Source organism: Ctenopharyngodon idella, chromosome 9 (genome assembly GCF_019924925.1).
Source record: "Ctenopharyngodon idella isolate HZGC_01 chromosome 9, HZGC01, whole genome shotgun sequence".
Lineage (NCBI taxonomy): Eukaryota > Metazoa > Chordata > Actinopteri > Cypriniformes > Xenocyprididae > Ctenopharyngodon > Ctenopharyngodon idella.
In genome coordinates, this window is record NC_067228.1 from 12,952,159 (window position 1) to 12,965,401 (window position 13,243).

General features: G+C 36.1%; 1 protein-coding gene across 2 annotated transcripts in view; it reads left to right on the top strand.

Moving 5' to 3' along the window:
• The first annotated feature begins 319 nt into the window (after positions 1–319).
• Positions 320–13,243, top strand: part of slc39a10 (solute carrier family 39 member 10) — a 36,535-nt gene continuing 23,611 nt past the window's right edge. The window contains exons 1-2 of one of the 2 annotated variants that reach the window (XM_051905599.1): positions 320–574; positions 2,645–3,033. The gene's annotated coding sequence lies outside the window, so the exon portion shown is untranslated. Of the gene's footprint in view, positions 575–2,644; positions 3,034–12,155; positions 12,309–13,243 lie in introns of those variants that run through there. The other variant, XM_051905598.1, reaches the window with a different exon arrangement.

A 13,243-nucleotide genomic window follows, 5' to 3' on the forward strand; every position in this document is an offset into this window, starting at 1 on the left:
TGTGCTGTTCGTGTAATCTTCAGCTTCATTCCACAACTACGATGTCACATAATGCATGACTGATCAGTAAACAAATTCTAATTACAAGACACTAATGAGAGAAAGAACGCAAGAGAAAGAAACAGAGAGAGAGAAGCTCGTTCACAATAGCGTTTACTGCAGATTTCTCAAAGGTCATGTCCTCTCCCTGCCTTTACAGAAGTGAAAGAGTGTTTGAGGACTTTTTTTTTTTTTGTCTTCCCCTGATTATTTCCCTCTTTCTCTCTGTGTGCCTCTTTCTGTCTCTGAGGTTGTTCCATGGTTCAATGTATCATTCATTAGACTACAGCAAACCATTAGTGTCTCCAGCTCGGGGAATGTGCAAACTCATTGTGGCTCCATGTTTAGCATATAAAGTAGGACCCCATTTTTCTCCAAATAAATATCGATGACAGGCCTCGTTATGAGACATGGATGAGGTTTGTAATTATATGGATGCTCTGCTTTGGACTAATAAAGAGTTTGCAAATAAACTCGCTCTTAGAACAAAGCTGCCACAGAAGCTCCCTGGTGGAGTGTCAAACTCTTAAATCAGGTAAATATGGCATATATTACTTTGTACCACCTTGTTTTGTGCAAATGTTATGAAGGTTTAGGTAAACATGTTATTGTCAGGTTTTTGTGTGTGTGCTCGTTCTTTCAACAATTGTGTGCCGTGTATAGTTGTTAAACTTTAATAACATTAAACTTAACTTTAAGTTTTAAATTTAAAAATTACAACGGTTATTAAATGAGCCCAACAGAATGAATGGCTGTATGGTTGAGGCATTTTCCAGATGAATCATTATTTTCATTTATAGAAGTTAGTTTCAGTCCTTGAATTTGATTAGCTGAGCAACAAGTGGCAATCTTGACATGACGTGACGTGTGGCCAAGTATGGTGTCCCATACTTGGAATTTGTGCTCTGCATTTCACCCATCCAAGTGCACACACACAGTAGTGAAGACACACACACCATGAACACACACCCGGAGCAGCGGGCAGCCATTTTTGCTACGGCGCCTGGGGGGCGATTAGGGGTTAAGTGCCTTGCTCAAGGGCACCTCAGTTGTGGGTAGAAGAGAGCACTGTTCATTCAATCCCCCAACCTACATATCTATATAAGTGAGTCATTAAATGAATCATTCACTCAAGCGATTTGTTTAAAACTTGACTGTAGTTATGAGCGAGTCATTGAATCATTCACACAAACGTTAATTAAAAACACTGATTCGTCAAAGTGGATGCTTCTCAGTTAGAAGGCTGCATCCTAGTGAGGATGTGTCCTTCCCAGACCAGTCCTTCTGAGGCTTGTATAGAGTCCTCCTCGGCATTAAATCTTTCCCCGCCATTGACAATTTTTTGTAATTTATGACACAACGCTTCCCTGCCAATGACAGAATTTTCCAGGAATCCATGTTTTCACTGTTATAAAGCAGGGGGCACTATTACGCATCTTCGGAAGGAGTACAGAATCTCTGGATCAAAACACAGGCGAAAAAGAAGCAGAAACAAGTGATAGAAGCATTGCTTATGAAAACGTAGTCTTTGACAAAAACGCGATTTTCTCAGCTTTTTGTTTAAAATGTTGCTTTTTTTTTTTTAATAAAACTTATCTACATTTAAATTTTGATTAAAAAAAAACAATGCATGAAGCTTAATAAAATGTTTTGTTTAAAAGCAAAGAGTTAAATACTAGACTGAGACCGTCTAGTAAGTGCGCATGGCTAATACTTTATATTAAAAACTTTATATTAAAATCTAACTAATAAAACTAATTTTTAATTAATACAATACAGTGAATTAAAATATCCCAGTGGTTTACATTATGGACAGTTTGGCATTAAGTGAGTTTTTTTTTTTTTTGCATTACATGGTGAATTCATGTTAATTGGGACACTTTTTGCCTTTGAGATGACTTGGAAAAATGATCCCAATTAACCTGAATTCAACTCCTAATGAAAATCGATTAGCTCAGTGCTAATTCATTTTCTGCTAATTCCTTTTTATTAATTTGAATGTATGCAAAGAATTGATGGTGACTGGAGGACGCAATGACTTGATGTATCCTTAAGCTGAATGAAGAACGTGAAACAAAGGCTGCCTTCCAAGGACCCTTCAAAATGAGATGGCCTTTGAATGAGCTTGATAATGTAGTCTAGATATGCAGCCTTACTAGGACACAGCCTTTGAATTGAGAAGCACCCAAGTGAGTGTCACTGATTCAATTCATTCAACCGATGTGTTGACAAACACTGATTCATTCTCGCAATTGTGATTTTGGTCAGAATATTTGCAAGGATGTGATTACCTGCGGCACATATATTTACATTAATTTGGAAACTTGTGATTTTATGCGTGTTTGTTTAGGGTTGGAGCTAAACTCTGCAGGAAAGTTGATCTCGAGGACCAGAGTAACCCACTCTGTTTTATTCTTTGTGTTAGAGTATCAAATAATTTCCCACTTTTTTTTCTTTTTGCTGACATTGTTTTGAAGCACACAACTGAATTAAATGGCAGAATAGGGGGTGGGTTCATATCACATTAACACATCATAAATGAGCTCTGTTGTTGCAGGCTGAGTTTTTGTTATGACAATAAATGTTCCCTCTGACCTACTTGTAGGCTCTTGGGTTACCTGCAGATGCAGGTAAAGAAGCAAACGCTGACCCATCGCCTATACCAGCATTCCCAATAGATACTGCAGGAGTGCTGCTCTGCTGACCAACCACTTATCCTGTCTGCTGCAATCTGCCCAACATGCTTGCTGACAGAACCAATCCTCCAAAAAGTCACTGGGGAGGACAAATAACGGCCTGTGATGCCAAGGGAATATAGAAACACAAAAGCATAAACACACTCCTGAGCATTATGTGTGTGTGTGTGTGTGCTTGAGAAGGGCTACGGCTGATTTATCTTGGAGATCAAAGCTCTCCATGGCAAACAAAGGTCTAGTGTGGTGTGCTGAAGTATTGGCCTTTTGATGGATGTACTCACTCCTCATCTCAATCTGAGTAAGTGCAAATGATCTATGAGAACTAAAGCCTTTTGTATACTGAAATAACATCAGGAGGCTCTGAAGTTTTTTTGTTTGTTTGTTTATTTGACAGCAACAATACAGAATAACATTGTTACATGAAATGTCATGCAGCAGATGCTCTATACTTAGGCTTTTAGCGAATAGTTCATTTTCTCTGTCCCTGTTTAGGCTTTTAAACATCAACTGAAAAGTCAAACTGTGTATGACAGTCACAGTCTTCAGTGTCACATCCACATCCTTCAAAAATCATTCTATGCTAATTTGCTGCTCAAGAAACAAGGAAAGGCCTTTATTAACCCCCCGGAGCCGTGTGGAGTACGTTTATAATGGATGGATGCACTTTCTTGAGCTTCATACCCCTTGGTCCCGTTCACTGCCATTATAAAGCTTGGATGCGTCAGGATATTTATTAATATATCTCCGATTGTGTTCATCAGAAAGAAGAAAGTCATATACACCTAGGATGGCTTGAGATTGAGTAAAGTTTGGGGTAATTTTCATTTTAAAGTGAACTATTTCTTTAACATTTTTTGTGGAAACAATGACACCATTCAAATATTTGTGGTAAGATTATAAAAAGAGAGAGAAATTAATACTTTTATTCATCAAGGATGCATTAAATTGATCAGAAGTGAATGACAGTAATGACATAATGTTACAAAAGATTTCTATTTAATAAATGGTTTAATCAATTTAATAAAGAAATGTAAGAAATGCAAATAAATGCTGTTAATTGAAATCAAAGAATCTTGAAAAAGGTATCACCATTTCCATAAAAATGTTAAGCAGCACAACTGTTTTCAGCATTGATAATAATAATAAGAAATGTTACCTGAGCACCAAGTTATCATATTAGAATGATTTCTGAATGATCATGTGACACTGAAGACTAAAGAAATTCAGCTTTGCCATCACAGGAATAAATTACATTTTAAAATATGTTCAAATAGAAATCGTTATTTTAATTTGTAGTAATATTTCTCCACATTACTGTTTTTACTGTATTTTGATTAAATAAATGCAGCCATGGTGAACATAAAAGTTTTATTTTCAAAAACAATAAAAAAAATGATTTAATATTTGATATTAATATATACATATTATATAATTATTTAATATTCAATATTTGGGTTTCACTTTATTTTAATGGTTCCTTTAATACATTCTGTTGACTATAAGTAATGTTGCACCTACATGTCTCTACTAACTGTTAGTAGAGTATTAGTAGACTGGTAGGGTTATGGTTAGAATAAGTTGATGCACTTGCAAAGTTACTTATGGTCAGTAGAATGTCTTGACAATTACAATAATATTAAGCAGATAGTCTACTAATGCTCTACTGACAGTTAGTTGACATGTAGTTGCAAAGTTACTTATGTTACCAGTATTTGTTTATAGATGTGATGGGTTTTAATCCAGACAACACAAGTGCAATAAAAATCATTTCATGTGTGTAAAACTTAACAGCTGTTGTGGAAAAATTCTTCCTTTAGAGGTGAGAATGTAATGAAACAAAGACTCAAGAAATGTCTTTGTTGATTTTATTCTTGTAAGAAGTTGTTCAATGCAGATACAGAGTTCTCCAGAGAAGAACTACCACACCTAGTGCGGTTGCCTTATATATCCCCCTTATTGTTCCTTGTTACCCCAAACCAATCATAAAACACGTTACCATATAAGGGTAAGAAGAATTAGAAAAAGAGAGAGGTCTAAAACAGATGCCCTATTGAACTCCAAGCTGTCTAGACAAACACATTTGCACCTTTGCCTCACTTCCTTTCTTAGTTTCAGAAGTGCTTCTTGAAAAACAACAGCATAAGCAGTAATTTTCCATTAAGCAAGCTGTTTTAAATATCACACAAGACAGAGTGTAAACAAGTGACTGCATCATTTTATGTTTAATATTTGTAAGTATAATATGTGACAGACAGCTGTCTGTGATTGCTTGCGTCTTTCAGCATTTCTGCTCTTGATGAAAAATATACTCAAAACTGTTTGCTAACAAAGTATTTTGAAGCTTATTATACACAATAATTGTCATGTTGAATAAATAATAATCATTAGCATTAAAGAAACACCACATTTTCATGTGACAATCAGTTTTGAAGATTCAATCCAGCCATCCCTATACGTGATTCACAGCATATACATAAAGTATCTCTTGCTAATGTGCAGATATTCACTACAAGTGTAAGAGAGGAATTCACAGACTTGATAGAAAACTTGGCATGGCTCTGCTCAGATTTAAGGCCATTAGCAGCTGTGTTGGCAGGTGAAGATGAGCCATGCTCTTCTAATTCAATAACTGCTGTCGCTCATAGCAAAACGCACTTGTGCTCTTTCAAATTACATTGATGGATCATGACTACATGTGGCAAAACAGATTTGCTAGGCGTGAGAAATGCCTTGCAATTGTCTGAAATGTAGTTTTGATAACAAATGGTGTGGATGGCTGGGGAAAATTATGGTAATGATTTGAGGTAATAGAATCTGTATCCATCAAACTATAAAGCTGATATGCTCAGGGCCACGTGATTCCCAGAAGAACCCGAGGAGAGGTTTTGAACTGAGGATAACCCCTGTATGTGATGTGGGCTTCGCCATATGCGGCGAGACAAACATGCTTAATTAGTGAACAATGTGGAGGTAATTCTGCTGGCACAGTAACTGCGTTTATTTCCTTACTGATATAGTTGAGCTGCAGGCTCAGCATGTAAAGTGTTGATTTAAGTGTTTGATTGGGGTTTTGAACATAAGAACTCTGCTTCAAGCTATAGCAGGTGCAAAATCAGTAATGGATTAGTTTTTGTTTTTTGTTAGTTTTTGTTACACCGCGTTCCAAATTATTATGCAAGTGACATATCAGTAAGATTTCAGTACAATAAACATTCAGATTTTAGTTTTTTTAAGAAAATGTTTGGTTGTTTATTTATCCATGTCTTTTTAGATAACTGGTATCAATCTCAGACTAAATAATTTGCCAGGTCTATGGAAACCCTACTTAGAGGTTGTTCCACATTATTAAGCAAGTCACAGTTCTCATGCAATATGGGGAGGAAGAAAGATCTTTCTGAAGATGAAAAGCATGAAATGGTACAATGTTGTGCAAAAGGCATGAAAACAACTTATATTGTGTGAAAACTGAATGGAGATTATCGAATTATCATAAAATTTGTGATTGATTTAGAGCACAGCAGAACTCAGTCAGATAAAGGCTTATTAATGAAAGTTCCTGTCAAAAAAATTTATTGTATTAAAAGGGCAGCTATAAAAAAAAAAGCCAGTGTTGAGCAGCAAACAGGTTTGAAGCTGCTGGTGTCTCTGGAGTCTCAAGAACCTCTCCATGCAGGCTGGCAGTTGTGCGTAAAGATGCATTTCAGCCACTCCAAACCAAAGCTCACAAAGAGAAACATTTACAGTGGGTTTAGAAATACATGAAGACTCATTTTTAAATAGTTTTATTCACTGACTAATGCCGTACTACAATGGATGGTCTAAATGGATGGATTTCTGGATGGTTGGTGAGTGGCCACCACATTCCAACAAGATTGCAACGTCAGCAAGGAGCTAGCGGGTGATGATTTGGGCTGGAATATTGGGAAGTGAGATGGAAGGTCCCTTTAGGGTCTCTGAGGGTATTAAAATGACTTTTGCAAGATATGTGGAGTTCATAACTGGCCATTTTCAGCTATGGTATAAAAAGGAGGATAGTGCCTTCTGAAATACAATGCACTATGCACTATCCCATGCTGCAAAAAAACACCACAGCAATAAAACTGTTTGAAAATGTATTTCTACACCCACTGTAAATGTTTCTCTTTGTGAGCTTTGGTTAGTGGTGGCTAAAATGCATCTTTATGCACAACTGCCAGCCTGCATGGAGAGCTTCTTGAGACTCCAGAGACACTAGAAGCTTCAAATACCTGTTTGCTGCTCAACACTGGCTTTTTTATAGCTGCCCTTTTAATACAATTAATTTTTTTGACAGGAACTTTCATTAATAAGCCTTTATCTGACTGAGTTCTGCTGTGCTCTAAATCACTCACAAATCTTATGATAATTTGATAATCTCCATTCAGTTTTCACACAATATAAGTTGTTTTCATGCCTTTTGCACATCATTGGACCATTTCATGCTTTTCATCTTCAGAAAGATCTTTCTTCCTGCCCATATTGCACGAGAACTGTGACTTAATAATGTGGAACAACCTCTAAGTAGGGTTTCCATAGACCTGGCAAATTAGTTTGTCTGAGATTGATACCAGTTATCTAAAAAGACATGGATAAATAAACAAACAAACAAACATTTTCTTAGAAAAACTAAAATCTGAATGTTTATTGTACTGAAATCTTACTGATATTTCACTTGCATAATAATTTGGAACGCGGTGTAAATAAACAATATATTCAAAATAAATGTTGTTTTTAGTATGTGCAGCAATAACACAATACTAAATTTTATACATTAATTTTATGACCATAAACAATCATTTGTTTCGAATCAGTGGTTCGGAGCACGTATCAAACTGCCAAAGTCACGTGATGAACGTAAAGGCTTCGTTACGTCATAAGTGTTTCAAAATTTCAATGGTTCACCACTGGGGGGCGTGACTTTGGCAGTTTGATACACGCTCCGAACCACTGATTAGAAACAAAACATTCGTAAAGCTTCAAAACTTCATGAAGCAGTGTTTTGAAATTGCCCATCACTAGATATTGTTGAATAAAGTTGTTATTTTGTTTTTTTGGCACACAAAAAGTATTCTCGTCGCTTCGTAACATTAAGGTTAAACCACTGTAGTCACATGAACTGTTTTAAATTTGTCTTTAGTAGCTTTCTGGGCATCGGAAAGTGTTAATTATCTTGCTGGCAATGCAGGCCTCACTGAGCCATCGGATTTTATCAAAAATATCTTAATTTGTGTTCCGAAGATGAATGAAGGTCTTACGGGTGTAGAACGACATGAGGGTGACTAATGACAGAATTTTCATTTTTGGGTGAACTAACCCTTTAAGTTGACGCATCTTTTTTCTACCCACCAAGCGTAGGAGATACATTATGATATGCATTACTATGGCGGTCAACAGAATAAAATAAATGTGATTTCATAATTTCAGATTAGCATTTAAAATCAATGGTAATACAGTAATGTCAACATTTCTTTTTCTTTTTTTTCAAGCATTCTCTAGCAGCATCAAATGTCCAAATTAATTTTTGAAAGACATTTTTGTTTAAAACAAACTAAAACCTAAATCCATTCCCTTGTATTTTCAAAAGAAAGTTAATGAGATTTTCAGTAGAAGATATTCAAGGCATGTGGTTTGTTTTTGCTGAATGCATGTGTATGTGAAGCAAACAGGAAGAGAAATGAAAAATGACACCTGAGACACATACTGCAGCTGAGTGGCAGCACTCATCAATAATTCTATGTGATCTCCAGAGGAAAAGAGTGTGTTGCAGGTGTCTTACAGTAAAGTGAAGCGAAGCAAAGGCACTATTTCATATTTCTCAGATGACTCTTGCTTGTCAACGACAGTCCGGGACTGACAGGTGATTAATATGTGAAGTGTGTCATCTTGATGCCGACTATCCATTGCTATGAGCAGTCGTGTCAACTGATTCTCTGAGATGACCTGGATTAATGCCAGCTGGCAACACATTACATGACTGATTGAAACACAGGGGTTTATTCGCAGCACCAGTGGAGTATAAGACCTCCTAAACTCAAAAAGAGTTTTCCTTGATAACTCTGAAACTTTCCTCAGCTTCATGAACTGAGCGTCACTGACTTTGATCCTGTTCCTCCTTTCCAGATGTTATTTCTCAGCAGGGTCTCTTTAACATATTTCTTTTGCTCTGTAAGGATTTCAGAGAAACGTGGGATTGGACAAGGCTGTGTTAGACCAGAGCCTCAGATCTCTAATGCAGAATGTATTCTCAGAATATAACCGCTGACAAGATCGTCAGGAATCAAAAGCCAGCTTATCTGCCATGGTTCAAATGTAGGAAGGGGATTCACAGAGGTTAAGAATAGACCTGTTTTATTGTAGCAGCACCCATCTTGATGTTTTTCTCTTTAAATTTGCAGAATCCTCCTCTGTTCACTGTGCCAGGAATAAGAAACTATATATGGGTGCTGAATTTGCAGGATATCAGGATACATAGAATGTTGGAAAGACAGACAGACATACAGATAGCTATTAATGCAGATAGAATGTAGTATGCCTAATACACTGGTCCTACAGTGGCTTTCTGAGATGTCGTTTGGAAAGATCTAACACACTGGAAAGGTGTTACATAGGAATTCAAAGAGGATACTGTCAGAACAATTCCATACAGGCTCTTCAAGTTTTTCAAGTTGCATTAGTTAAGCTTTACATATCCTCATTTTTCACACCACTCAAAGGTGCTCTGTTTCCACAAGAGTGGCATCCATCACAGAATAAATCCTTTTGTCTTCAGGATGCTGATGTTCACTGTCACAGTCTTCGCTGAGCACAATTCCATCATTTCTTCAAAGGGATGCAAAAGCTGTTGCGCCTCCACATATTTTAGGACTTGTGTCTAACACACAAGAATGAAAATCCCCATGAGACGTGAATTCAACACCAGAATCCAAGATGAAGGATAATCCAACTGCATCATGCACCTTGGATGGATGGATGGATGGATGGATGGATGGATAGATAGATAGATAGATAGATAGATAGATAGATAGATAGATAGATAGATAAGACTATCCATAAGTTTCAAGAACAATGCAACTGTAACATTTTAGAATCTAATATTCTCAGAATATCTTTTGGCTCAGCACTTCCTGTTAATGATATTTCAGCATGTGAAGACTGAACCTCTGGGGCTGATTTCTGTTGATGCACAACTCCAACACTTCATAGGGCATTAATGAGAAATTATCATTTGCGTTATGAGTTTACTGAAGGCTAGGTTTGATCTGTGGCTGTAAAAACATGTTATGTTATCATAAGCACTACAATAATCTATATTATCGTGGGCCTGTTAGTATCATAATTACTTTTTTAACCCGGGGGCCGCCAAAATTCAGAATTGTGTGATCTTATCTTTATTTATGCTTTTACAAGCTGAAAATATGTAAAATTCATCCCTAAATCTACAAAATTGATCTCTATGAATAATGAAGAATTACTTTCATTATATGCTATAATATATACACTACTATTCAAAAGTTTGGTATTGGTAAGATTTTTTAATGTCTTTAAACCTATAAACAGTAAAAACAGTAATCTTGTGAAATATTATTCTATATTATCTAAAATAATTGTTTTATATTTTATTACATTATTTAATTAACTTAATCTTTTTTTTTCCCTGTGATGGCAAAGCTGAATTTTTAAGCAAGAATTACTCCTGTAGGCCTAGGGGAGCACGGGGCACAACACGGGGTTAGTTGTAACACACATGGTTTAAATACTTCCACACATGCTAGCATGATGAAACTTTGTGTATTTATTAGTTGCCATCTTGACAATATATAGAGAAAAAATTGCGCCAAAATTTAGAAATCTTTGGAAGATATCACTGAACATTTATTTGACAACAGCAAAAGTAAATTTCGTACAAGCTAATTTTTCATCTATATTTTTTGTGTTTATTTAAAATTAGACAAATCTGCTATTATTTTAATATCTAATCTGTTATTTAGCAGTTCGGGTAGTTCTTTAATGCTTCACTAACCAGCAGAGGATACTAACCAGGTTTAAATTCCAGTTGCGCAGATAGGGTATGGTGTAACACTGCGATACAATGTGCCCCGCTATTAGAACTATAATATTCTATACAGTTACCAAGACAATTGGCATAATTAACTTTTATGAATTTCTGTTGAGAAACCATGGAAAAAAGGTAAATAAAGACTCAGAGGAAGAACATGAACATTTAGAAAATATTATTTCCAGAAATTTACAGCATTGGTACTGGCTCATCTATTTATCTCCTGTTCTGTGAGAGCTGAGTGGAGGAAGGGGAGTGTTTTTGTTCAGCTCTGTTTTTCTGAATGTTTGAATGTGTTTCTTTTACTTGTCATGTATGTGTATATATATATATATATATATATATATATATATATATATAATATTTATTAAATCAGATAACATTTTAGCTGTCATATGGTCATGTTACAACGTATACCACCTATGGGGCATGTTGTCACATTTCACTTCCCTTCTTTCTGGGTAAATAAAGAAAAATGTATACACTGTATTAATGAAACAAAGCCACATATTTGTAACAGACGTGTGTGAAATTAATGTGGAACAAAATAAATTCTCTGAACCCTCAGTAGGCCTACATTTACACAATCCGAGAAAGTCAAAAAGCGTTAGGTTGTGCCCGACTCTCCCCTACAACCGACTCTAATAATTGTAATCTCTATATATAAAAACACACTGACAGCTTGCTATTTATCTTATTTTTCACTGTTTCATGTGAGAGAAACACAAACATAAAAGCAAACAGATAGTCTAAATTCTGTAAAAAACAAAACAAAAAAAAAACAGTATGCTCTTTTTTAGGTTTGAAGCACAAAATGTATGAGATGATAATTAAAACAGACCTAATGTATTTCACACGTCTCGTCTGCCTAAACAGAAACTATTATAGCAGAAGCCAAGAAAAGTGTCAGCACTTCTTTAAACTATAAATATTTAATTGCAGACAGTGATAAATTTTCCCTGTGGGATCTTTGTCAAAAGTAAAACAATAAGTTATTAGGCTACTAGATACAACATCATTCTAAAAACGACAAGCTGCTATCATTTCAATGGAAAAAAACATTGACTGGAGTGGACTTTGCATATGCTCGACTGTCAGGTATCTCATGGATGTTACTCAGACAGCCACAATTAGCCTATGACATAATACGATTTTCACAATGTTTATGTTTCCATTGCACAATGTTGTCACGATTATGTTTTAGCAGATTACCAAAGTCCTGAAGTCTTTGATATTCTGTGACGTCCGCTTCCGCCGCGAGCTCAGACTGGCCTCAGACTGTCTGGTGACGGAAGTACACGTCATAGAGCTCGTTCCACGTTGCGTAAAGTGCGTTACACATTCCTCGAAATGTGGAGATGGGTGTAAGAACGTAACGAGTAAGTGCGTAATTGGCTTTGAGAATAGCGTTTCCGCAGTGGGGTCGGAGATTTGTGCGGTGCGCAGCGTGAGTGTTTTAGTACCGAGCGGAGAGGAGATGCACACGGCACTCGAGTGAGGTAAACTATATAAAACCCGCTTTGTTTTCACACACTCCCACAACATGGACCCGAGCAGCTTCAGATGGGTCAATAAGAGCAGGGTATTATGATAAAACCGTGAAAATGTTTGACTTATTATTGATTTCATTGCTTTCGGCGCTAGCAGTGTTAGCTGCTGCTGTTTAGATTTACCATATTTCCGCCGGTTGTGCTTTTTAAAGCTGCTGCTCAACTAACGGCGTTTCTGTACTTTAGATACACGTGTTTATTGCGAATTCTTTTAATAAAATAGACATTTGTTCACGTATGCATTGATTAAGATTTATTGCACCCTGATAGGGAAGTGTGGAGTTTCATAGCATGTTTGGGTTTAGAATCATGTGAAGAAGTTAAGGGTGTTGTAGGCTTAAAGATTATCTCATGCTGGTTTATTTGCGAAACCAAATGTTCCTGTTTTGCTGGTTTTCCTTAAACTGCAGAATTAATTTGTCTTTTTGAGGTTTCTGTGCACATATGCTTAAGTACTCTTTTAATTACAGTTGATAATGTTAAATTAAAATGGCCAATTAAACTTGTGGGTTGTGTTTTGAATGTGGTGTAATAATGCAGGTCGTTTAATTCTAGTTTCTTTGCACATTTTCTTGGCCCAGACAGTGACAGTGCAACATGTTTCCAAACTATCAATTTTCTGTAACATTTGGCAGATCCCAGTCTAACCTGAACAACTCAAATGTGCCCAAATCCCATTGAAACCTAGCCTGGCTCAGCTGGAAGACCAGCAAATTTTTTTTTTTTTCTTTCTTGTAAGTTGACTATTCATATATTACAGAAGTCAAGCACTATGTGTTTTGCAGTATCGCATTAGAAGGGTGTTACTTTAATAAGCAATAATTTTAATATAGTTTGATGTAGGATAAGCATAAACAAGATACTACTCTTTACACGTTTTAATA